At 40.4% G+C, this 25,764-nt stretch overlaps 1 long non-coding RNA gene across 1 annotated transcript; it reads right to left on the reverse strand.

Annotated features, from left to right (window-relative positions):
- Nucleotides 1-5,425: 5,425 nt before the first annotated feature.
- LOC138984354 (uncharacterized) lies at nt 5,426-25,337 on the reverse strand. The gene is made up of 3 exons (XR_011461618.1): nt 25,071-25,337; nt 6,519-6,589; nt 5,426-5,659 (listed from the first exon to the last, which is right to left on the reverse strand). It is a non-coding gene; the product is annotated as an uncharacterized lncRNA (long non-coding RNA).
- Nucleotides 25,338-25,764: the final 427 nt, after the last annotated feature.

Raw genomic sequence — 25,764 nt, forward strand, 5'->3', positions numbered from 1 at the left:
TACATAATGATCAAAGGATCAATCCAAGAAGAAGATATAACAATTATAAATATATATGCACCCAACACGGGAGCACCACAATATGTAAGACAAATGCTAACAAGTATGAAAGGAGAAATTAACAATAACACAATAATAGTGGGAGACTTTAATACCCCACTCACACCTATAGATAGATCAACTAAACAGAAAATTAACAAGGAAACACAAACTTTAAATGATACAATAGACCAGTTAGACCTAATTGATATCTATAGGACATTCATCCCAAAACAATGAACTTCACCTTTTTCTCAAGCGCACATGGAACCTTCTCCAGGATAGATCACATCCTGGGCCATAAAGCTAGCCTTGGTAAATTCAAAAAAATAGAAATCATTCCAAGCATCTTTTCTGACCACAATGCAGTAAGATTAGATCTCAATTACAGGAGAAAAACGATTAAAAATTCCAACATATGGAGGCTGAACAACACGCTGCTGAATAACCAACAAATCACAGAAGAAATCAAAAAAGAAATCAAAATTTGCATAGAAACGAATGAAAATGAAAACACAACAACCCAAAACCTGTGGGATACTGTAAAAGCAGTCCTAAGGGAAAGTTCATAGCAATGCAGGCACACCTCAAGAAACAAGAAAAAAGTCAAATAAATAACCTAACTCTACACCTAAAGCAACTAGAAAAGGAAGAAATGAAGAACCCCAGGGTTAGTAGAAGGAAAGAAATCTTAAAAATTAGAGCAGAAATAAATGCAAAAGAAACAAAGGAGACCATAGCAAAAATCAACAAAACCAAAAGCTGGTTCTTTGAAAGGATAAATAAAATTGACAAACCATTAGCCAGACTCATCAAGAAACAAAGGGAGAAAAATCAAATCAATAAAATTAGAAATGAAAATGGAGAGATCACAACAGACAACACAGAAATACAAAGGATCATAAGAGACTACTATCAACAATTATATGCCAATAAAATGGACAACGTGGAAGAAATGGACAAATTCTTAGAAAAGTACAACTTTACAAAACTCGACCAGGAAGAAATAGAAAATCTTAACAGACCCATCACAAGCACGGAAATTGAAACTGTAATCAAAAATCTTCCAGCAAACAAAAGCCCAGGTCCAGATGGCTTCACAGCTGAATTCTACCAAAAATTTAGAGAAGAGCTAACACCTATCCTGCTCAAACTCTTCCAGAAAATTGCAGAGGAAGGTAAACTTCCAAACTCATTCTATGAGGCCACCATCACCCTAATACCAAAACCTGACCAAGATCCCACAAAAAAAGAAAACTACAGGCCAATATCACTGATGAACATAGATGCAAAAATCCTTAACAAAATTCTAGCAACCAGAATCCAGCAACACATTAAAAAGATCATACACCATGACCAAGTGGGCTTTATCCCAGGGATGCAAGGATTCTTCAATATCCACAAATCAATCAATGTAATACACCACATTAACAAATTGAAAAATAAAAACCATATGATTATCTCAATAGAGCAGAGAGAAAGCCTTTGACAAAATTCAACACCCATTTATGATAAAAACTCTCCAGAAAGCAGGAATAGAAGGAACATTCCTCAACATAATAAAAGCTATATATGACAAACCCACAGCAAACATTATCCTCAATGGTGAAAAATTGAAAGCATTTCCTCTAAAGTCAGGAACAAGACAAGGGTGCCCACTTTCACCATTACTATTCAACATAGTTTTGGAAGTTTTGGCCACAGCAATCAGAGAAGAAAAGGAAATAAAAGGAATCCAAATTGGAAAAGAAGAAGTAAAACTCTCACTATTTGCAGATGACATGATCCTCTACATAGAAAACCCTAAAGACTCCACCAGAAAATTACTAGAACTAATCAATGACTATAGTAAAGTTGCAGGGTATAAAATCAACACACAGAAATCCCTTGCATTCCTATACACTAATAATGAGAAAACAGAAAGAGAAATTAAAGAAACAATTCCGTTCACCATTGCAACAGAAAGAATAAAATACTTAGGAATATATCTACCTAAAGAAACTGAAGACCTATATATAGAAAACTATAAAACACTGGTGAAAGAAATCAAAGAGGACACTAATAGATGGAGAAACATACCATGTTCATGGATTGGAAGAATCAATATAGTGAAAATGAGTATACTACCCAAAGCAATCTATAGATTCAATGCAATCCCTATCAGGCTACCAACAGTATTCTTCACAGAGCTAGAACAAATAATTTCACAATTTGTATGGAAATACAAAAAACCTCGAATAGCCAAAGCGATCTTGAGAAAGAAGAATGGAACTGGAGGAATCAACCTACCTGACTTCAGGCTCTACTACAAAGCCACAGTTATCAAGACAGTATGGTACTGGCACAAAGACAGAAATATTGATCAGTGGAATAAAACAGAAAGCCCAGAGATAAATCCATGCACATATGGACACCTTATCTTTGACAAAGGAGGCAAGAATATACAATGGATTAAAGACAATCTCTTTAACAAGTGGTGCTGGGAAAACTGGTCAACCACTTGTAAAAGAATGAAACTAGAACACTTTCTAACACCATACACAAAAATAAACTCAAAATGGATTAAAGATCTAAACATAAGACCAGAAACTATAAAACTCCTAGAGGAGAACATAGGCAAAACACTCTCTGACATACATCACAGCAGGATCCTCTATGACCCACCTCCCAGAATATCAGAAATAAAAGCAAAAATAAACAAATGGGACCTAATTAACCTTAAAAGCTTCTGCACATCAAAGGAAACTATCAGCAAAGTGAAAAGACAGCCTTCAGAATGGGAGAAAATAATAGCAAATGAAGCAACTGACAAACAACTAATCTCAAAAATATACAAGCAACTCCTCCAGCTCAACTCCAGAAAAATAAATGACCCAATCAAAAAATGGGTCAAAGAACTAAATAGACATTTCTCCAAAGAAGACATACAGATGGCTAACAAACACATGAAAAAATGCTCGACATCACTCATTATCAGAGAAATGCAAATCAAGACCACTATGAGGTACCAATTCACACCAGTCAGAACGGCTGCGATCCAAAAGTCTACAAATAATAAATGTTGGAGAGGGTGTGGAGGAAAGGGAACCCTCTTACACTGTTGGTGGGAATGCAAACTAGTCCAGCCACTATGGAGAACAGTGTGGAGATTCCTTAAAAAACTGGAAATGGAACTGCCTTATGATCCAGCAATCCCACTGCTGGGCATACACACTGAGGAAACCAGAAGGGAAAGAGACACGTATACCCCAATGTTCATCGCAGCACTGTTTATAATAGCCAGGACATGGAAGCAACCTAGATGTCCATTGGCAGATGAATGGATAAGAAAGCTGTGGTACATATACACAATGGAGTATTACTCAGCCATTAAAAAGAATACATTTGAATCAGTTCTAATGAGGTGGATGAAACTGGAGCCTATAATACAGAGTGAAGTAAGCCAGAAGGAAAAACACCAATACAGTATACTAACGCATATATATGGAATTTAGAAAGATGATAACAATAACCCTGTGTACGAGACAGCAAAAGTGACGCCTATGTATGGAACAGTCTTATGGACTCTGTGGGAGAGGGAGAGGGTGGGAAGATTTGGGAGAATGGCATTGAAACATGTAAAATATCATGTATGAAACGAGATGCCAGTCCAGGTTCAACGCACGATACTGGATGCTTGGGGCTAGTGCACTGGGACGACCCAGAGGGATGGTATGGGGAAGGAGGAGGGAGGAGGGTTCAGGATGGGGAGCACATGTATACCTGTGATGGATTCATTTTGATGTTTGGCAAAACTAATACAATTATGTAAAGTTTAAAAATAAAATAAAATTTAAAAAAAATAAAATAAATTCGATTATATTTTTTAAATTGTTGATATTTATATACACAATGCTTATTGACCTATACTAGAATAAAGTCATACTTTTTCATGAGTATCCCAGGGATTAAGAGAGGAAGCATAAGGTAGAAAGAAATGAGAGAGAGCCTGAAGTGAAAAGAGGCAGAAACCCTCTTTCTGTCATTTCTATATGCACCTTAATTTATTACACCATCATCCTACTCATAACATTTTTCTTGGTACAAATTTTCCACCTCAGTGAGTAACCTTATACATATATCTGTTCATACATGCAAGTATTTCTGTAGGATAAATTACTAGCAGGGAATCACTGGGGAAAAGGGCAAATACATTTAGAATCTTAATAGATAAAGCCGACTTTCCATCCAAATAGGTTATACCAATTCAGATTCCCACAGCAGCACAAGAACACCCATCCTTCCCAGTGCTATACATCGTTTTAAAATATTATGCAAGTAAAATGAGTTTTATGCTCAGTTCCATTTGTTTCTTATCAAGGTTGAACATTTTTTCAGCCATTTATTGGCACTTTGTAGTCCACCAGCTGTGAATTGTCTGCCCATGGTGTTCACATTTTTTATTCAGCTATTTGTCTTCTTCTTATTAATCTATAAGAATTGTTTGCTCTGAGTATTAATATTTTGTCTATGCTTTTTGTTGTTAGTAAAAAAAAATCCCAGTAATTTGCCTTTTATTTATGATGTTTTTGTCATCTAAAAGTTTTGAGTTTCTGTGTGGTAAAATCTTTCTGTCTTTTCTTTATGAAATTTGGTTTTTAATTTTTTCTGAAGAAAGTCTTCTTAGTATTTGAAGTACTTAAAGCAAAAATAGTCCTTCTAGAATTTTTAAAGCAAAACTATCCCTTCTAAAAGAATATTAGTTTCTAGAATTGCTATTGTTGTCTGCTTACTTATTTTTCTTTTTTTTAATTTTTATTATTATTTTTTTTCACTTTACAATATTGTATTGTATACATGTGTACATCAACATGCATCTGCCACAGGTGTACACGTGTTCCCAATCCTGAACCCCCCTCCTACTTCCCTCCCCATACCATCCCTCTGGGTCATCCCAGTGCACCAGCCCCAAGCTTCCTGTAGGAATATCATGAAATCAATCTAGATTATTTTTGCCTGTGGTATGGGTAATTTTTTCAGATAGATAACCAATTGTTCCCAAAATATTTATATCAATCCATTATTTTTCTTCTAAGACAAAATGCTATTCTTGACAACAAAATCCCAGAGACCTATAGGTTTGTTTCAGGGCATCATTCAAGAAATTTTAGCAGTTTGAAAGGGTCCAGAAATTCAGTGGAATAAAACTAAAGACATATATCAATTACATTATTTTATTTTTTACTGAAGTATAGTAGACCCTGATGTTGGGAAAGATTGAGGGCAAGAGCAGAAGGAGATGGTTGAATGGCATCACCAACTCAACAGACGAGAGTTTGAACAAATTGCAGGAGATAGTGAAGGACGGGGAAACCTGGAATGCAAAAGTTCATAGGGTCTCAAAGAGTCAGACACGACTTAGCAACAGAAAAACAGCAAGTTAATTTGCAATATTATATTGGTTTCAAGTGTACAACGTCGTGAGTCATCTTTTTTTTTAGAATCTCTTTTATTTAAAGTTATTACGGAGGGCGCAGGGGCTGCTGGGAAGATGGCGGGGGTGGGCCTGGCGGCCATGGCTCCATGGGTGACTTGTCGCAGGTGGGGCTTGGTGGCAGTCACTTTCAGCTTCCACCATGGTCTCAGCACGTAAAAAAATAAATAAATAAATAAAGTTATTACGAAATAATGGTGATATTTCCCTGTGCTATACAGTATATCCTTATCGCTTATTTAAGCAATTACTTTATTCCACAACAGTACTAAAAACCAAACATAAGTGCTTCATCTCCTGGAATTGTTGTTTTTTTTTTTTTTTTCCCCTCTGACTAAATAAATTAAACATCTCTTGGATAACTTAGACCAGCCATAAAAGAGGCAGATTTCCTACAGACAATTCAGCTGAGGTGTCCCAGTGACATAAGATTCCCAGATTGAACCTGCAACAGAGGAACATGTAGACAGATACTTGAAAGGCTGTTGAAATATCTGCATTGAGTTTAGTAGGATCAGAAAGCCTCTTCTCACTCAGGCAGGCTGGAGACCACATTTCATTGGCTGAACAGGCATGCATGCATGCTCAGTCACTCAGGTGTCTGACCCTTTGCGACCCCACGGGCTGTAGCCCACCAGGTTCCTTTGTCCATGAGATAATCCAGATAATCCAAGAATACTGGAGCACGTTGCCATTCCCTTCTCCAAGGGATCTTCCCAACCCCAGAATCAAACCCATGTCTCTTATTTTCCTGCATTGGAAGGCAGGTTATCACTAGTGCCACCTGGGAAGCCCCAAAGAAGCATATTTGAGAGTTTAATTTTCACCTCCTAGGTCTGCAGGTATGTGCTGAGACTGTCCTGCTGACACCACTTTTCAAAATGGAAACTTTCTAAGCCAATGTTTTCAGATACAGCTCCTCTAAACAGAGAACTGTGTTGACTGGGCTGTGACCTCCTGTGTCATCCAAGGCAAGGGGTTCTTTGACAAACACAAATCAACATACCATTGGAAATATACCCTTTGGAAAAGCAAAAGCCAACCTCCAGTCAAGACATGTGCAGTCAGCATGCGTTACTGGAAAAGAGAGAGTAAATTCATTTCTTTATTTACCACCTACTGAGTCAGGCTTAAAGAGAGTCCTGGATTAACAAGCACTCAATGGCCAACAGAGGGTTTTTATGTTGCAAGATAAACATGCTGTTTTTCAGGTTATAGCATGTTCAGGATATCCGCTCAGTTCAAGGAACTTGCCCAGGGAGGATTTGCAGCTTCCTGGTGACTCAGGGGACCACACCAATATGCTTGGACTGGTGATGGCCTCCTTGCACCCGGAGGAAGGCAGGGCCAAGTGCAAGGGTGAATCGGGGATGAGCCAGGATGAGTAAGCCCTGCTCAACTGCAGTAGGATTTCACTGCATGCCAGGGAGACATATGAGCCAATCTGGGAGCCTTCAAACCTCCTCTTCCTGCATCGGGCCAGTCCATCCAGTGGAGCACACAGGTGTGTGTGTGTGGGTGAGTGTGTATGTTGAGTGTGAAAAATGCAAAAACCTTACCTGTGATGACTTTGACTCACTCTCCTTTACTCCCACATGCTTTGTTTTGATGTTGGTCTATCACACACCCAACTGCCTAGTTCACAGTCAGTGGTGTCTGATGTGGAAGCCACACAGGGTTCTCTAAACTTAAATGCAAGTGAATTCGAATTAAATGAAAATTTTTTCAATTTTTTTTTGTTTTGGAGCATAGTTGATTTATACCGTTGTGTTACTTTCAAGTGTGCAGCCAAGTTATTTAGTTATACATATTCTTATCCCCGGTGGCTCAGATGGTAAAGAATCGGCGTGCAATGGAAGAGACCTGGGTTTGATCCCTGTGTCAGGAAGATCCCCTGGAGAAGGGAATGGCTACCCATTCCAGTATTCCTGCCTGGAGAATCTCATGGACCGAGGAGCCTGGTGATCTACAGTCCATGGGGTCACAAAGAGTCGGACATGACTGAGCCACTAACACTTCACCTCTTTCTTATACCTATTCTTTTACAGATTCTTTTTCCATTTAGGTAATTACAGAGCATTGAGGATAGTTCCTTGGGCTATACAGTAGGTCCTTGTTGATTATCTATTTTATTTATAGTCATGTGTATATGCTAATCCCATAAAACTCTGTTCTTCGGTCACACTGGCCACATTCTCATTACACAATAGATGGCTGGTGGCTACCATAGTGAACAAGGCAGATACAGAACATTTTTATCATCGCATAAGGCTCTCTGGGAGAGAGCCTTAAGATTGCTGGGAGAAATATCAAGATTGCCTGGAGAAATATCGATAACCTCAGATATGCAGATGACACCACCCTTATGGCAGAAAGTGAAGAGGAACTAAAAAGCCTCTTGATGAAAGTGAAAGAGGAGAGTGAAGAAGTTGGCTTAAAGCTCAACATTCAGAAAACGAAGATCATGGCATCCGGTCCCATCACTTCATGGGAAATAGATGTGGAAACAGTGTCAGACTATTTTTTGGGACTCCAAAATCACTACAGATGGTGACTGCAGCCATGAAATTAAAAGACACTTACTCCTTGGAAGGAAAGTTATGACCAACCTAGATAGCATATCCAAAAGCAGACATTACTTTGCCAACAAAGGTTCGTCTAGTCAAGGCTGTGGTTTATCCTGTGGTCTTGTATCGACGTGAGAGTTGGACTGTGAAGAAAGCTGAGCACCGAAGAATTGATGCTTTTGAACTGTGGTGCTGGAGAAGACTCTTGAGAGTCCCTTGGACTGCAAGGAGATCCAACCAGTCCATTCTGAAGGAGATCAGCCCTGGGATTTCCTTGGAAGGAATGATGCTAAAGCTGAAACTCCAATACTTTGGCCACCTCATGCAAAGAGTTGACTCATTTGAAAAGACTCTGATGCTGGGAGGGATTGGGGACAGGAGGAGAAGGGGACGACAGAGGATGAGATGGCTGGATGACATCACTGACTCGATGGATGTGAGTCTGAGTGAACTCCGGGAGTTGGTGATGGACAGGGAGGCCTGGCGTGCTGCAATTCATGGGGTCGCAAAGAGTCAGACACAACTGAGCGACTGAACTGAACTGAAGGCTCTCTGGTTCAGCACTGTCCTTACATGAGTCCTTATATGTTTTGTCCTGCTTGGTAGGTCCTGCCTTCAAAGGGCATCTAGCCCAGTTGCAAGACAGGCAGTAAGTATTCTCTTAAGTGAAAGAGCAGGAATAATTTGTGATAGTGCTTACAAAGGAAAGGTGCTAGGTGCTTGGAGAGGGTGCAGTGTCAGGTCTGACTTGTCTAGAACTTCCCAGATAGCTACTTTGGTGAAGTCTAGCAGGAGGCCTGAAGAAACATGTGGAAGAAAGATTTCCCACTAGAACACTTGCGTCTGTGGGATGATGCTGATTGGAGGGGTCAGGGTGACAAGTGTACAGAAGGAAGAGGTGGGAGCAGCAGCGGGATAAGATTTCAAGATGTCTCCAGGAGGGAGTTCCCTGGTGGTCCAGTGGCTAAGAATCTGCCTGCCAACGCAAGGAACATAGGTTCAGTCCCTGGGCTGGAAAATGTCCACACGCCATGGGACAATGAGGCCCACCTGCCGCAACTACTGGGCCTGCACCCTAGAGCCCATGCTCTGCAAGAAGAGAAGCCACTGCGGTGAGAAACCTGCGTGCTGTAACCAGAGAGTAGCCCCCACTCACCGCAACTGGAGAAAGCTCGTGTGCAGCAGTGAAGACCCAGAGCAGCCAAAAAAAAAAAAGTCTCCAGGCTTCCCCACCTCCACTTTATGTTTTCAAGCCCATGTGAAATCTGCCCTCTGATTTATCTTGCTCCCTGCTCCACCCCCAGGTTCCCTTCAAAATCAGGTTTTACCTAAGATAATTCAGACTAGGAAAAATAAAGACTTCTAACTCCTAAAATTTGAATCAAGTGAAAACTACCGTCCTTTGCACAACTAATGGAAAAAGCCAGGCTCACTTTGCTAATTTTCCCCTGGCTGAAGAAGAAAGGCAAGGGCAGGGGGAACTTGGGCAGGTAAATCTTGGAGAATGCACATGGGGATCCATGGAGTCAGCATAGATACGGAGGAAGAAAAGAAGAGTTAGGAAGGATCTGGGAAGAGGAAAGTGACAGAAAAAAAGAAACCAAACACAAGTGAAATTAATTACACAGAATATTTATAATGTAACCCTAAAGTTAGGCTGAGCAGGCAGAGTTTTCATCAGAACATTATTTATGAAATTGTTTTATGACTTACGTGCTTCCTTCCTAAACAGGTGTTTCAAGAAGAAAATTGGAAGGGAAAGCCAGCATTTACAACACAACTTCCAAATAGTATGCTAGCTTGCCTAATTGAAAGAATAAATACAAGGGTGGAATTGAATATCTAATTTTAATAAGCCAATAGCCTGAGTTGGACAACAGCTACTACTCAAAGTTCCTTTCCAAAGCAGTGGGATGAAATATAAACCTTAAGTTAGCTGTTCTAACAATAGAGACAAAGAAATGATTAAGAGGGGATTTTTTAAAATAGTCTAAACTTTGTTTTAATCATTGATTTAAGAGAGATTTATGCAAGGAGTTACTGAGGGAGAAAAGTGAGAAGCAGAGAGGAATTCAAAAAAAAACACAGAGAACAATGTATAATGTGGCATTTCTGATAAAAGATGACAAAATTTTTACATAAATATAGAGAAAAATTATCAAAAACTGGTAGCATTTCAAGACAATTTACAATAATTTTACAATAAAATACAATATTATTTTGGAAAAACTAAACAAATGGAGTCCCACATATATGTTATGTATGTGTGTGTGTAACTGGCTTATTAGATATTTATTTCTCTTTTCATGCACTTTCCAAAGGCTATCTTCATTATCTCTATATAGTTGGTCTTTTCCACGAGACCCAGTCTCTCCCCTCATCTGTGTATTTCCAATACCCAGCTACAATCTCTGGCGAGAACTAGACATGAGATGGATGGCTGTTGCCTAAGTGACAACTAGACCAGATGGCATGGTTGGGGAAGGATGGATGGGCAGAAGCAGGAATAGCTCAGGGTTGACGTCAGAGAACTCTGACCAGGGTGTTGGCTGTACGCAGATGGAATCACCAGTCATGTGGGCCAGGATGGCTCTTTCCTGGGCTTGGATTCTATACCAAAGATGGGACCAGCTACATAAGTTTTTGAGCCCAGTATGAAATGAAATGTCAGGACTCTCGTTTTAAAATGATGAAGAAGTTCACGGTGGTGACCGCAGAGCATCAAACCAAGCATGTGGGTCAGGTGCACTGTCCCACACTCGTGAAATTGACCCTGACTACAGGCAATCAAGCATCTTTGTTAGCTGTGAAGCATAAGCAAGCTGATCAGATTTAAGAAGGTCTTTAAGAAAGATCAGTGCAGGGACCTCAATGTATGCAGTGGTTAAGACTTTGTCTTCCAACGCAGGGAGTGTGGGTTCAATTCTTGCCTGGGGAGCTAGGAGCCCACATGCCTCGTGGCCAGAAAACTGAAACATGAAAGAGATGCAATATTATACCAAATTCAATAAAGGTTTTCTTGAAAATGGTCTGCATGAAAAAAAAAAATCAGTGTAGGTGTGTTATAGACAATTGTTCTCAGGAGGCTTGGAGAAGAAAACTGAACTACCATGAAAAATTAGAAAGGCCTGAACAAATCTGCCAATAGCAGAAGGTTGGAGAGGTGCAGAAGGGTAGAGGAATTAGGAACCACTATCCTGACTGCACTGAGATTGAGGATTGGGGAAGAGAGTTGAAGATTTCTTGTTTCTTGTTTTCTTTTTGTTCCTGCCTCTTGCGACCAGATAAATGATACTACAAGCAGAGCAGCACACAAGGACATCTAACATTCTCTCGAGAATGAAACAGAAAGTGAGAACATGAATTTTCACTGAAAAAGTACAGGTAGCATGCTAATGAGCTCAGAGGAGACAGGCAGCATTTCCTTCAAAGAACCTGGGAGGGCTAATAATTGGCCCATGGCAAAGACGATGGGTTTGTGCTGCATCTCAAAATATTGTTAATTTTTGTATGAAGAATGGCAGGGAAGAGAGTTCAGGAGTACAGGCAGGTGCCTAGGGAGGTTCAAGGTATGTATAAGGAACTGCTGGTGTTGTAGATCACAGCAATCAGATAAGCCCTGTTTACAGGTGATGGTGGAAGAGGTGCATAAGGAAATGAGGTGACTTTCTCAAGGCTACAGTAAAATAATGCTTAATTACAGAGACATCAATTTGCTGACAAAGGTCCATACAGTCAAAGCTGTGGTTTTTCCAGTAGTCATGTATGGATGTGAGAGTTGGACCATAAAGAAGGTTAAGCACAAAAGAATTGAAGCTTTTGAACTATGGTGTTGGAGAAGAGTCTTGAGAGTCCCTTGGATACCTAAGAGATCTAACCAGTCAGTCCTAAAGGAAATCAACTCTGAATATTCATTGGAATATTCAGATGCTGAAGCTGGAGCTCCAATACTTTGGCCAGCTGATGCGAAGAGCCGACTCACTGGGAAAGATTGAAGGCAAAAGGAACAGGGGGCAGCAGAGGATGAGATGGTTAGACAACATCACCAGCTTAGTGGATGTGAATCTGTGCAGACTCCCGGAGACAGTGGAGGACAGAGGAGTCTGGCATGCTGCAGTCCATGGGGTTGAAAAGAATCAGGCACAACTAAGCAACAACAGCAAACTAGAAAATGATGTCACCAAACTCCCTACCCGGAGTTTCGTCCAATAGGCCAGTTTCTCCTCCAAACCCTCTGTTGTTTACATTAATTGAATTATCAACATGGCAAAATTCAACAGAAGGTGGGATGGATGCCAGGTACTAAGACCACCAAAGATCTGAATGGTAAACAATTAAATGGTTGGAAATGAGGTAGGCTCCAAGGTTAACTTATCCAGAGTAATAAAATGCTTCTGGAGAAGACTGGCCTCATGATTTTTTTGATTAAGGCAAATCACTGAGCCAAATTGAGCGCACAAGTGCTCACAAATCCACAGAAGGATTTTTTTCAGGTTATGCCTGAATGCCCAGTATTGTCATGAGAAAGTGCTTGTTGGAACATTTGCTTCTTTGTTATTGATGAGCAGCTGTGGATGACAGAAACATAAGACTCAGAAGTTTCTGTCCCTTAGCCCCTTTAGTCTGTTCTGGTTTAAAATGATTACATAGCTATTTTATATAACAAGAGCCAGTCGCATGGAAGAGACAAATGGTTTTATTTCTCAAACCAGCTTCATCAAGGATTACTCAAAGCAGAGTCTCATCCATCTTTGCACCATTTCACTCTCATTATAGCTTGGAAATGGGCAGTCATTTTTCACAAGGCTGATCTCCTGTTAGCGATGGAACCGTTAACATTGGTGCACCCTACACAACCGGACATTCATTCTCTGCCCCTGCTGGCCTCAGCCATGCCATGAGTTCCCATCCATCACAGCAACTCCTTGGGTAGTTTGGCCCCCCCTGTCCCAGAGGTCTGTGCCAGGGAATCCCAGACCTTGAACAGGAAATGGTCAAAGAGACCATTTCCAGAACCTTTCAAAAGGAGCCACGAAACCACTGTTCTTGGGAGAACACCATGTAATAAATCATCCAAACACTTTTATCATCTCCTGGAACACTCTTAAAAGTAGAGAAAAGTTTTATTAATAATTGCATTGTCAATAGATATAAATCAAACCTAAATGATATAAACAGGGCATCTGTTCACTCCAACTCTTACCAATGGGATTTCAACCTTTCCTACCTGGACAAGCACCTGGCATCGTAGATATATAGTCACTAAAGTTAGAAATAAAATATACTAGTCAATTGACAACTGAATCATTTGTTAGCTTTTTTCACTTCCATATATTTGAATCAATTGACTCTCAAAGATAGTCCTGGATATTCAGAAAATGCTGAACCTTTTTATCTTAAAGTCAAGGGCACTTAAATCACAAAACTAAAGATATCACTAACACAAATAAATTGGTTTTACCTTGGCTCACTCCATTTATCATGTCTGGAATTAATAAATATTCATTGAATAAATAAATGAAGTAATAAATTTCATCAAAACTTATCTGGTTGCCTCTGATGTTCTCAAAATGTTGTGTTAAAAAATAAATTGGTAATGATAGTTATTACTAGAACCTCAAGGTAGTAAAGAGGAAAGAAAATGACCATCTCAGCACTTACTCCAAGCCGGGAAGTATTCAAGGACCTTTATATAAGCTATTTTAATCCTAAAAACAATCCCATTAGATAGATATTATAATTCTCATCTTAAAATTGAGAATAAAAGGTTTAAGTTAGTGAAGTAACAGAGCAGTCACATTATGTCCCAAAACCATGACTTTCTTTTATTTGATTTTAAATGTTTTAAATTTATTTATTTGGCTGCATTAGGTCTTAGCTGAGGTGCACAGGCTCTCTAGTGTGGGGCACAAGCTCAGTAGTTGAAGCTTAGCTGCTCTGCAGCATCTGAGCTCTTAGTTCCCCTACCAGGGATCAAACCCACAGCCCCTGCATTGAAAGGCAGGTTCTTAACGACTGGACCACCAGGGAAGTGGTGTCTCCAAACTCACAACTTTCTGTATTCACCACCCAATCCTTTTTTTTTCTATTATGGATAATTACAACTTTTAATGGATCACCTAAATGAAAACACTTAGCGCTAACAGACACTTCCTAATATTACAAAATAGGTAATGAAATTGAAGTTTGTTGAAAGAAAATATAAACTATGTATGTAAATACATAAAGCAAAAAAGAGCATTCTCATTATGATCAGTTCAGTTCAGTCGTTCAGTCATGTCCAAATCACTGCGACCCCATGGACAGCAGCATACCAGTCTTCCTTGTCCATCAGCAGTCCCAGAGCTGACACAAACGCCTGTCCATCGAGTCGGTGATGGACTCAGTCTTTCCCAGCATCAGGGTCTTTTCAAATGAGTCAGTTCTTCACATCAGGTGGCCAAAGTATTCAAGTTTCAGCTTTAGCATCAGTCCTTCCAATGAATATTCAGGATTGATTTCCTTTAGGATGGACTGCTTGGATCTCCTTGCAGTCCAAGGAACTCTCAAGGCTCTTCTCCAACAGTTCAAAAGCATCAATTCTTCAGCACTCAGCTTTCTTTATAGTTCAACTGTTACATCCATACATGACCACAGGAAAAACCATAGCCTTGACTAGACGGACCTTTGTTGGCAAAGTAATGTCTCTGCTTTTTTAATATGCTATCTAGGTCGGTCATAACTTTTCTTCCAAGGAACAAGCATCTTTGAATTTCACGGCTGCAGTCATTATCTGCAGTGATTTTGGAGCCCAAACACTGAAGTCTATCACCGCTTCCACTGTTTCCCCATCTATTTGCCATGAAGTGATAGGATCAGATGCCATGATCTTAGCTTTTTGAATGTTGAGCTTTAAGCCAAGTTTTTCACCCTCCTCTTTCACGTTCATCAAGAAGCTCTTTAGTTCTTCTTTACTTTCTACCATAAGTGTGGTGTCATCTGCATATCTGAGGTTATTGACATTTCCCCTGGAAATCTTGATTCCAGCTTGTGCTTCATCCAGCTCAGCATTCAGCATGATGTACTCTGCATATAAGTTAAATAAGCAGGGTGACAAAATACACCCTTGACATACTCCTTTCCCGATTTGGAACCAGTCTGTTGTTTCATGTCCACTTATAACTCTTGCTTCTTGACCTGCATACAGATTTCTCAAGAGGCAGGTCAAGTGGTCTGGTATTCCCATCTCTTTCAGAATTTTCCACAGTCTATTGTGATCCACACAGTCAAAGGCTTTGGCATAGTCAATAAAGCAGAAATAGATGTTTTTCTGGAACTCTCTTGCTTTATCAATGATCCAGCAGATGTTGGCAATTTGATGTCTTGTTCCTCTGCCTTTTCTAAATCCAGCTTGAACATCTAGAAGTTCACAGTTCACATACTGTTGAAGCCTGGCTTGGAGAATTTTGAGCATTACTTTACTAACGTGTGGGATGAGTGCAATTGTGTGGTAGTTTGAGCATTCTTTGGGATTGGAATGAAAACTGACCTTTCCCAGTCCTGTGGCCACTGCTGACTTTTCCAAATATGCCAGCATATGGAGGACAGCACTTTCACAGCATCATCTTTTAAGATTTGAAATAGCTCAATTGGAATTCCATCACCTCCACTAGCTTTGTTCGTAGTGATGCTTTCTAAGGCCCACTTGACTTCACATTCCAGGATGTCTGGCTCTAGGTGAGTGATCAAACCATCATGGTTATCTGGCTCATGAAGATCTTTTTTGTATAGTTCTTCTGTGTATTCTTGCCAAATCTTCTTTGTATCTTCTGCTTCCATTAGGTTCATATCATTTCTGTCCTTTATTGTGCCCATCTTTGCATGAAATATTCTGTTGGTATCTCTAATTTTCTTGAAGAGATCTCTAGTCTTTCCCATTCTGTTGTTTTCCTCTATTTCTTTGGACTAATCACTGAGGAAGGCTTTCTTATCTCTCCTTGCTATTCTTTGGAACTCTGCATTCAAATGGGCATATCTTTCCTTTTCTCCTTTGCCATTCACTTCTCTTCTTTTCTCAGCTATTTGTAAGACCTCCTCAGACAACCATTTTGCTGTTTTGCCTTTCTTTTTCTTGGGGATGGTCTTGATTCCTGTCTCCTGTACAGTGTCTCAAACCTCCATCCATAGTTCTTAAGCACTCTGTCTATCAGATCTAATCCCTTGAATCTATTTCTCACTTCCACTGTAAAATCATAAGGGATTTGATTTAGGTGATACCTAATTGGTCTAGTGGTTTTCCCCCACTTTCTTCAAGTCAAGTCTGAATTTGGCAATAAGGAGTTCATGATCTGAGCCATAGTCGGCTCCCAGTCTTGTTTTTGCTGACAGTATAAAACTTCTCCATCTTTGGCTGCAAAGAATATAATCAATCTGATTTTGGTATTGACCACCTGGTGTTGTCCATGTGTAGAGTGTTTTCTTCTGTTGTTGATGGAGGGCATTTGCTATGACCAGTGTGTTTTCTTGGCAAAAATCTATTAGCCTTTGCCCTGCTTCATTCTGTACTCCAAGGCCAAATTTGCCTATTATTCCAGGTATCTCTTGACTTCCTTCTTTTGCATTCTAGTTCCCTGTAATGAAAAGGATATCTTTTTTTGGTGTTAATTTTAGAAGGTCTTGTAAGTCTTCATAGAACCATTCGGCTTCGGCTTCTTTAGTGTTACGGGTTGAGGCATAGACTTGGATTACCGTGATATCGAATGGTTTGCCTTGGAAACTAACAGAGATCATTCTGTCGTTTTTGAAATTGCATCCAAGTACTGCATTTTAGACTCTTGTTAACTATGATGGCCACTCCATTTCTTCTCAGGGATTCCTGCACACAGTAGTAAATATAATAGTCATCTGAGTTAAATTCACCCATTCCAGTCCATTTTAGTTCACCGATTCCTAAAATGTTGATGTTCACTCTTTCATCTCCTGTTTGGCCACTTCCAATTTGCCCTGATTCGTGGACCTAATATTCCAGGTTCCTATGCAATATTGCTCTTTATAGCATTGGACTTTGCTTCCATCGCCAATCACACCCACAACTGGGTGTTGTTTTTGCTTGGGCTCCATCTCTTCATTCTTTCTGGAGTTATTTCTCCACTGATTCCCTGTAGTATATTGGGCATCTACTGACCTGGGGAGTTCTTTCAGTGTCTTGTCTTTTTGCCTTTTCACACTATTCATGGGGTTCTCAAGGCAAGAATACTGAAGTGGTTTGCCATTCCCTTCTCCAATGGACCACATTTTGTCAGAACTCTCGACTATACCACATCTTGGGTGGCCCTACACGGCATGGCTCATAGTTTCACTGAGTTAGACAAGGCTGTCTGTGGTCCATGTGATCAGATTGGTTAGTTTTCTGTGACTGTGGTTTTCATTCTGTTATGATAGGCTTATTATGATAGGCTCTTTCAAACATACGTGTCTCTATATTACCAGTCATCTTCACTGAAAAGCATCTGAGGTGTCAGATGCTTTGCTGAGTCACCATGAAGAAGATCTATACATCCCTCGCTCAGTCTTTCTGAGACTGTCCTCCCCTAGGTATCAGATCGATGAGAAGAAACCACTGCCCTGGCTCAAGAGATCGGCTAACATGTGAATGATTGAGATGAGAGGCCCTTTTTGAGGAGACCCAAAATGAAAATGGTCTCAACAGTGTCCCTGTGGATTTCTACAAAATCTTTTCATAAAAGCAGCTGGAATTTCATCCTGACTCACAAGCTCTCACTATGGGTTCCAAGTACTTCAATCTTTCTTTCTTTTTATTTTTTCTTTTCTTCTTTTACTGCTTAGAGCCAAATATCAGAGTCTTGAAAATACTGGAAAGATTGTTTGCTTTGCATTTTGCTCCTTTCTCAGGTTCCTTTTTGCAAATGTCTTGTGGGTTCCACATTCCTTAGACATTGCTTGGCAGTTAGTTATCGAAAGGAGCATATCCCTGTGACCGTGCTTAGCCAGGAATGCCACTAGTTTGGTGAGATTTAAGGCCTGTTGCTGACTTGCAAGATCCCCTGAGTATCTCTGCCCTCTCCTTATGTTGCAGATTCAGGGAAAGGAGGCAGGAAACCAGCACTGTCAGAAGCAGCTGAGGATCTGATCTCATCGTTCCTCCTATTGAAGCCCGTCCCTGGGGACTTCCCTGGCTGTCCAGTGGTTAAGACTTACCTTCCAGTAGTGGGGATGAGGATTTGATGGGGGAGCTAAGATCCCACATGCCTCATGGCCAAAAAAACTCAACATAAAACAAACAATATTGTAACAAATTCAATGAAGACTTTAGTAATGGTCTACATAAAAAAAACAAATCCTTTAAAAAAATCCCATCCCAAGGTTCCCAAAGTGTCCATCTGCCAAGGGCAGGGCTTTATCAGCAACTCACATTGCTCATGAAATCTATTAAGCACAATCCTAGGATACCAGCTGGCCCAAAGCTGCTGTCTTTCTACAGACCATGCAACAAATGGAAAAAGAATGGGACTTCGAGCTCACAGCCCTGAACTTCAATTCCAGCTCTATCTTTTAGCAGTAATTACTATCATAATTCACTGGGAAGTTTATTTAACTTCACTGAGTTTCTGCTTTCTTGTTTTCTAAAATAGACTTTATATATAACTGTAGAAAAACACTCAAAAAGGACATTGCTTTTAATAAAAAGAAAAAACCTAACTGCAGACATTACTACTTTGTGTGGCTGGCAGAACAGCTTTCTGAGATGCTTAGAAAAATGCTTCAGTTTGGTCTTGATGAGTCATGTGGAGCTGAAAAATATGGTATCACTTGAGCAGAGCCTAAATGGAAGTAGAATTTGGGAGAAGCAGATTTCTATGCCCCAAAATATATGTGGAATGATAAGATTCTAAGATTCCTCTGGAGGAGGAAACGGCAGCCCACTCCAGTATTCTTTCTTGGATAATCCCATGGACAGAGGAGTCTGGCTGGCTACAGTCCACAGGGTCCCAAAGAGTCGGACATGACTGAGCGCAGACACATACACCCACACACAAGATTCTACAGCTAACCCTAGATCAGGGAGAAGGGTTTCCAAAACAGAGAGAAAACAGAGATAGAGAGTGGTCAGTAAGGAGAACTCCAAAGTTGTACGGGAAGCTGGGGCAGGCTTCCCACTACGGAAGCTTGAGCACACACGTCCTGCACAAGGAGAGCCAGTGAGGAGAGGTGCAGCCCTCGGGGCTGGAATTCTGTGCAAGTCAGGCCAGTCTTACAGCCAGGGTTAAGGTATATTTTCCTTTAGGGAAGGCACTAAAGGTTTCCAAAGCACTGGACAGAGACCGACAAAGAGACACAGCCCAAATGATGCTTCCATAGCAAATCAAATGTTAAGTTTGAAGATATTTCTTACCCTGTATTGCCCTCCTCACATACAACATGCCCCTAAGTATGCCTCATCCTTCCAGTAAATCCTTTGTTAACAGTGGGGTTATGGGAGTTATGAGAAGGTAGATGATAACTGGGTTTTCCTGATGGCCCAGCAGTAAAGAATCCACCTGCCAATGCAGGAGATGTGGGTTCCATCTCTGGATCAGGACAATCCCTTGGAGGAGGAAATAACAACACATCCTGGTATTCTTGCCTGGGAAATCCCATGGACAGAGTAGCGTGGTGGGCTACAGTCCATGGAGTTGCAAAGAGTCTGACACAACTGAGCATACACACACACACACACACACACACACCAATTATATATAGAAAGGATCTACAACAAGGTCCTACTTTATAGCACAGGGAGCTCCATTCAATACCGTATGATAAATCTTAATGGAAAAGAACTTTAAAAGCAAATGTCTCTATATGTATCACTGAACCACTTTGCTGTACAGCAGAAATTAACACAACATTGTAAATCAATGATATTTCAATTTTTAAACAAAAAGTTTAATAAAAGAAAATCATGTTCATTTTATAAAACTTCCAGAAAAAAGTCTGTATTTTTACTTACAATTTTTACTTAAAAGTTTTTTTCTTAAAAAAGCTATTAAGAAATTTGAAATAACTAGCAGTCACATGACTCCTTACAATTTGCAATGAGCTGTCACACTCATTTTCGTCTTACCCAACCTTATTTAATTCTTATCACAAACCCAGTGGTGTCAGAAACACTGTTCATGGGGCTCAAACACAAGTCCTTGCAGTAGCTTTATTCCACTACAGTTGAGGTGACATCATTGACCAGATACACCCACTTCTCCATTAACCTCTCCAATTTAATGGGAAAACTGAAATAATGGTACAAAATTAGAAAGAAAACAAAATGGGAAGCAGAAGCCTACACACTTGAAATTTGTCCCTTTGCCTTCACAGTCACACTTGTAGCCTGCTCACCCTTCTGTCTCCTTCCATCTCCCCTGCCCTTGTGTGTCTGGCAACCCTGGGGCAGTCACAGAGGGGAGTGTGCTTGGCCCTATGTTCCTGATGTGAAACAGCAAGGACACGATTCTGAGAAAATGTTCCTCCTTGTAAAAGACCCTAGGGAAATAAACCAGAGCTTCACTGTTTCAGTAAAAGGCTTTATCTCCAAGTCTTTTCTGTCTTCTAAATCTGAGTTCACAGTCATCGTAGGCAATCCACAGTGGTTCCAAGGGCATCTACATCAATCAGTACAGGCCTAAGCTCTTCATTGCTAAATCTACTGAAGTAGGAGATTCTTTTCAATCCTCAGAGTCCTTCAGATCGGTTGGCATAAGAAGACAAGCTACTCAACATTTCACGTCTGTGCAAAAACCAAAGAACTCTAATAGATGACAAAAGGGAAGCCACAAGATTTTCACATGTCATCTCACTTGGCTGAGCTGCTAGAGAGAAATTGCAAAATGTAAGTGCTTTATGCCACTTCAGGAGACAACAGTCATTGTCTGAACCAACTGTTTCTTCAGCTAAGGGAACATGAGCCGTGTGCAGCTATGGACGTCTTCCTGACCATGGCCCATTAGTTTCAGCGTGTTTGGGCCCGGCTTTGCCTTTCCATCTAAGAGAGGAAAGTTCCAAGGAAAAAGCTGACGGGCAGATTACAGGACACTACTTGCTAGAGTCATTCCATCCTCCACCTGAATATCCAAAGAAATCCCCTTGTGGCTCAGGGCTTCCCCTGTGGCTCAGCTGGTAAAGAATCTGCCTGCAATGCGGGAGACCTGGGTTCAATCCCGGGGTTGGGAAGATACCCTGGAGAAGGGAACAGCTACCCACTCCAGTATGCTGGCCTGGAGAATTCCGTGAATTGTACAGTCCATGGGGTCACAAAGAGTCAGACATAACTGAGTGACTTTCACTTTCACTAATCTCATCTGAATGGATTTGAAAATTATAGGACTCATGAATGATATGATAATGAACACAGCTGGATAAACACAAAAATATTCCCAAATCAAGTTTTCTTTAAGAAGTACTTTCTTCATATGAATTCATCAAAGGGTAGATAAATGGTAATCTGGATAATATGCCTCCATTTTAAGCAAAGCAAATGATGCATATGACAATTGAAAATAATCATTCTATGATGAACATTGGGGTACATGTGTCTCTTTCAGTTTTGGTTTCCTCAGTGTGTATGCCCAGCAGTGGGATTGCTGGATCATATGGAAGTTCTATTTCCAGTTTTTTAAGGATGCTCCACACTGTTCTCCATAGTGGCTGTACTAGTTTGCATTCCCACCAACAGTGTAAGAGGGTTCCCTTTTCTCCACACCCTCTCCAACATTTATTGCTTGTAGACTTTTGGATAGCAGCCATTCTGACCAGCATGAGATGGTACCTCATTATGGTTTTGATTTGCATTTCTCTGAAAATGAATGATGTTGAGCATCTTTTCATGTGTTTCTTAGCCATCTGTATGTCTTCTTTGGAGAAATGTCAGTTTAGTTCTTAGGCCCATTTTTCGATTGGGTCACTTATTTTTTCTGGTATTGAGCTGCATGAGCTGCTTCTATATTTTTGAGATTAATTATTTGTCAGTTGCTTCATTTGCTATTATTTTCTCCCATTCTGAAGGCTGTCTTTTCACCTTGCTTATAGTTCCCTTTATTGTGCAAAAACTTTTAAGTTTAATTAGGTCCCATTTGTTTATTTTTGCTTTTATTTCCATTACTCTGGGAGGTGGTCATAGAGAATCCTGCTGTGATTTATATCAGAGAGTGTTTTGCCTATGTTCTCCTCTAGGAGTTTTATAGTTTCTGGTCTTATGTTTAGATCTTTAATCCATTTTGAGTTTATTTTTGTGTATGGTGTTAGAAAGTGTTCTAGTTTCATTCTTTTACAAGTGGTTGACCAGTTTTCCCAGCACCACTTGTTAGATTGTCTTTTCTCCATTGTATATTCTTGCCTCCTTTGTCAAAGATAAGGTGTCCATAGGTGCGTGGATTTACCTCTGGGCTTTCTACTTTGTTCCATTGATCTATATTTCTGTCTTTGTGCCAGTACCATACTGTCTTGATGACTGTAGCTATACCACAAGCATAGTCTGAAATCAGGCAGGTTGATTCCTCCAGTTCCATTCTTCTTTCTCAAGATTGCTTTGGCTATTTGAGGTTTTTTGTATTTCCATACAAATTGTGAAATTGTGTACCCCAATGTTCATCACAACACTGTTTACACATGGAAGCAACCTAGATGTCCTTTGGCAGACAAATGGATAAGAAAGCTGTGGTACACATACACAATGGGATATTACTCAGCCATTAAAAAGAATGCATTTGAATCAGTCCTAATGAGGTGGATGAAACTGGAGCCTGTTATACAGAGTGAAGTCAGAAAGAAAAACACCAATACAGTATATTAATTCATATATATGAAATTTAGAAAGATGGTAACAATGACCCTATATGAGAGACAGCAATAGAGACAGAGATAAAGAACAGACTTTTGGACTCTGTGACAGAAGGCAAGGGTGGGATGATTTGAGAGAATAGCATTGAAACATGTATATTACCATATGTGAAATAGATCACCAGTCCAGGTTTGATGCATGAGACAGGGTGCTTGGGGCTGGTGCACTGGGATGACCCTGAGGAATGGGATGGGGAGGGAGGAGGAGTGGGGTTCAGGATGGGGGACACATGTACACCCATGGCTGATTCATGTCAATGTATGGCAAAACCACTACAATATTGTAAAGTAGTTAGCCTCCAATTAAAATAAATTAATTAACTTTTAAAAAAAGAAAATAATCATTCTATAAAGAATAGTTAGGGAAGAAGGTGGGGTGGGGGAGCATAAAGTAGGGGAAGAAAAAGACATATTAAGTGTAATAAATGTAACAAGATTAATTTGTTCCCTAACAATTCCCTGTCCCCCTTTCAACCCCAAATACACTGTGGGACCATCAAGATGTGTGGGTGACTAGGAAAATGAGTGTGTTCGATGTGTCTATATGAGTCTCTGTGTATGTGGTATGTATATGAGGGGAGGGAAACTTGAGAGTGAACAAAGTGGAGAGGTTTCAGTCTGTATGGGTGTGCAGGGTGTGTATCTATAAAGGATGTACATAAGGGATTTGAATACAAGGGTGTGGGACTGTGAGTGTGGATGGAGGTTATAAAAGAGTGTTATGAGCTTATGTAGGTGATATTTATAGACTATGGAGGGGGTCCTATTTGTTAGGGTGATAAATGTGGGTGTGTGTCTTTGAGGTGGGAAGTGTGTGCCTGAAGCTCTGTATATATGCCTGGGGTACATGTACAAGCTGAGGGTGTGCACCTAGGAACTGCAAGTGGGTCCTGTGTGAAAAAGGAGATTAGCATGTCTTTGCAATCAACATGATGCATGAAATCCTCTGAAAGGCAAACCAAGCCTTTCTTTTGCCTCCGCTGCCCTGCCCTGAGCACCCACTCCCAGAGATGGTCTTGCTCTCAGTATTCAGTCCCCTGTAGCTGCTTCTGAACCAACCCACACCTCTGTCTCCTCTGCTAGGACTCAGGGGATTCATTTACCATGACCTATGTTACAATAGACTTTTATTTACAACTTATTATCTTTTAATTTATTACTTTATAAAAAGTTATGATTTATTTCACTGTAGCTATGGTTTCTCCCATAGTCATGTGAGAGTTGGACCATAAAGAAGGCTGAGCGCCAAAGAATTGATACTTTCAAATTGTGGTGCTGGAGAAGACTCTTGAGAGTCCCTTGGACTGCAAAGAGAGCAAACCAGTCAATCCTAAAGGAAATCAATCCTGAATATTCATTGGAAGGACTGATGCTGAAGTTGGAGCTCCAATACTTTGGCCCCCTAATGCAAAAAGCCAAATCATTGGAAAAGACCCTGATGCTGAGAAAGATTGAAGAAAAAGAGTAGGGGGTGGCAGAGGATGAGATGGTGAGATAGCATCATAGACTCAATGGACATGAATCTGAGCAAATTGCAGGAGATAGTGAAAGACAGAGGTGCCTGATGTGCTCTAGTCCATGGGCTCACAAAGAGTCAGGCTTAGCAATAAAAAACAACAACAGATTTTCAATTGCCCACTGAGCTTATTTGGGAAAAATATCTCTGGGCCATAATTTCTGTTGATAAATCATCATTGTCATCATCCCCACCACCATCACCATCATCCTCACCACCATCCCCATCATCCCATCACCATCACCACCATCCCCATGTGCTGAATGGCATTCAGCATTTACCATGCATCATCATCTCAGCTAATGCACATTATGCTTTTTGAAAAGTTAATTCTACAGCACAAAATACAGCTGAATTGGCTCACAAATCCATGCTAATCAAGAAAAAGCTGTCTGAAAGGCTAAGCTGAGGAGTACTAGAGACTTTCAAATTAACATACAGCCTCTGTTTCCTGTCCAAAGCCCCAATCCATCCTGAGATCTTGTTTGTTCTACCCTTACATGAAAATTCATTTAATTCAGCTTCAGTTTATTGATCCCTTCTACCACCTACCTTAAATACAAAATTAGTCATCTATAAAATTTCCCTGGATGGTCAAAGAATCTACCTGCAATGCAGGAGCCTCAGGAGACACAAGTTCAATCCTTGGGTTGGGAAGATCCTGTAGAGGAGGAAATGGCAACCCACTCCAGTATTCTTGCCTGGAGAATCCTATGGACAGAGGATCCTGGCAGGCTACAGTCCATGGGGTCACAAAGAGCCAGACACGACTATAGCAACTTAGCATGCGAGCACAGATGGTTATAGAGATACCTAATGCTATGTTGCTGGTGTCAGTATGTAAACAGGCTTATTGCAACTCTGCCCGTGGAGATAAAATTGCTGTGTATCATTTTCCCGGAATGGAGCCCCACAGAGAACAGTTTGTTACGGCATTTGCACCAAGGACTTCTTCACAGGGCTCCACATTTCCACTTCATAAACATCCATTCCCAGGAAAGCAAAATAGGAAATTCTCAAGGACGACAAAACAGCTGCAATAGGGTGATTTGCCAGCAAAGATATTGCAAGTGTGCCAAACCTTTAATACTGGAGGCAGAGTTCAGTCTGTTTAGAGCAGGAGAGCCAATGTCATCTTCCAGCTTCACCTGGTGTTTTCTCCAAGGCAGGAATAAAGTGAAAAACAGTGAGGGAGTGTTCACAGCCTCTTTCTGTGCAGTGAAATTTTCTCTAACTGTAATGGAGTGAAAAGTTGGGAGGTTATTCAAATACAAAGAGAACTCATTGATGGCTTTTATGGC

This window comes from Bos mutus, chromosome 21 (genome assembly GCF_027580195.1).
Source record: "Bos mutus isolate GX-2022 chromosome 21, NWIPB_WYAK_1.1, whole genome shotgun sequence".
Lineage (NCBI taxonomy): Eukaryota > Metazoa > Chordata > Mammalia > Artiodactyla > Bovidae > Bos > Bos mutus.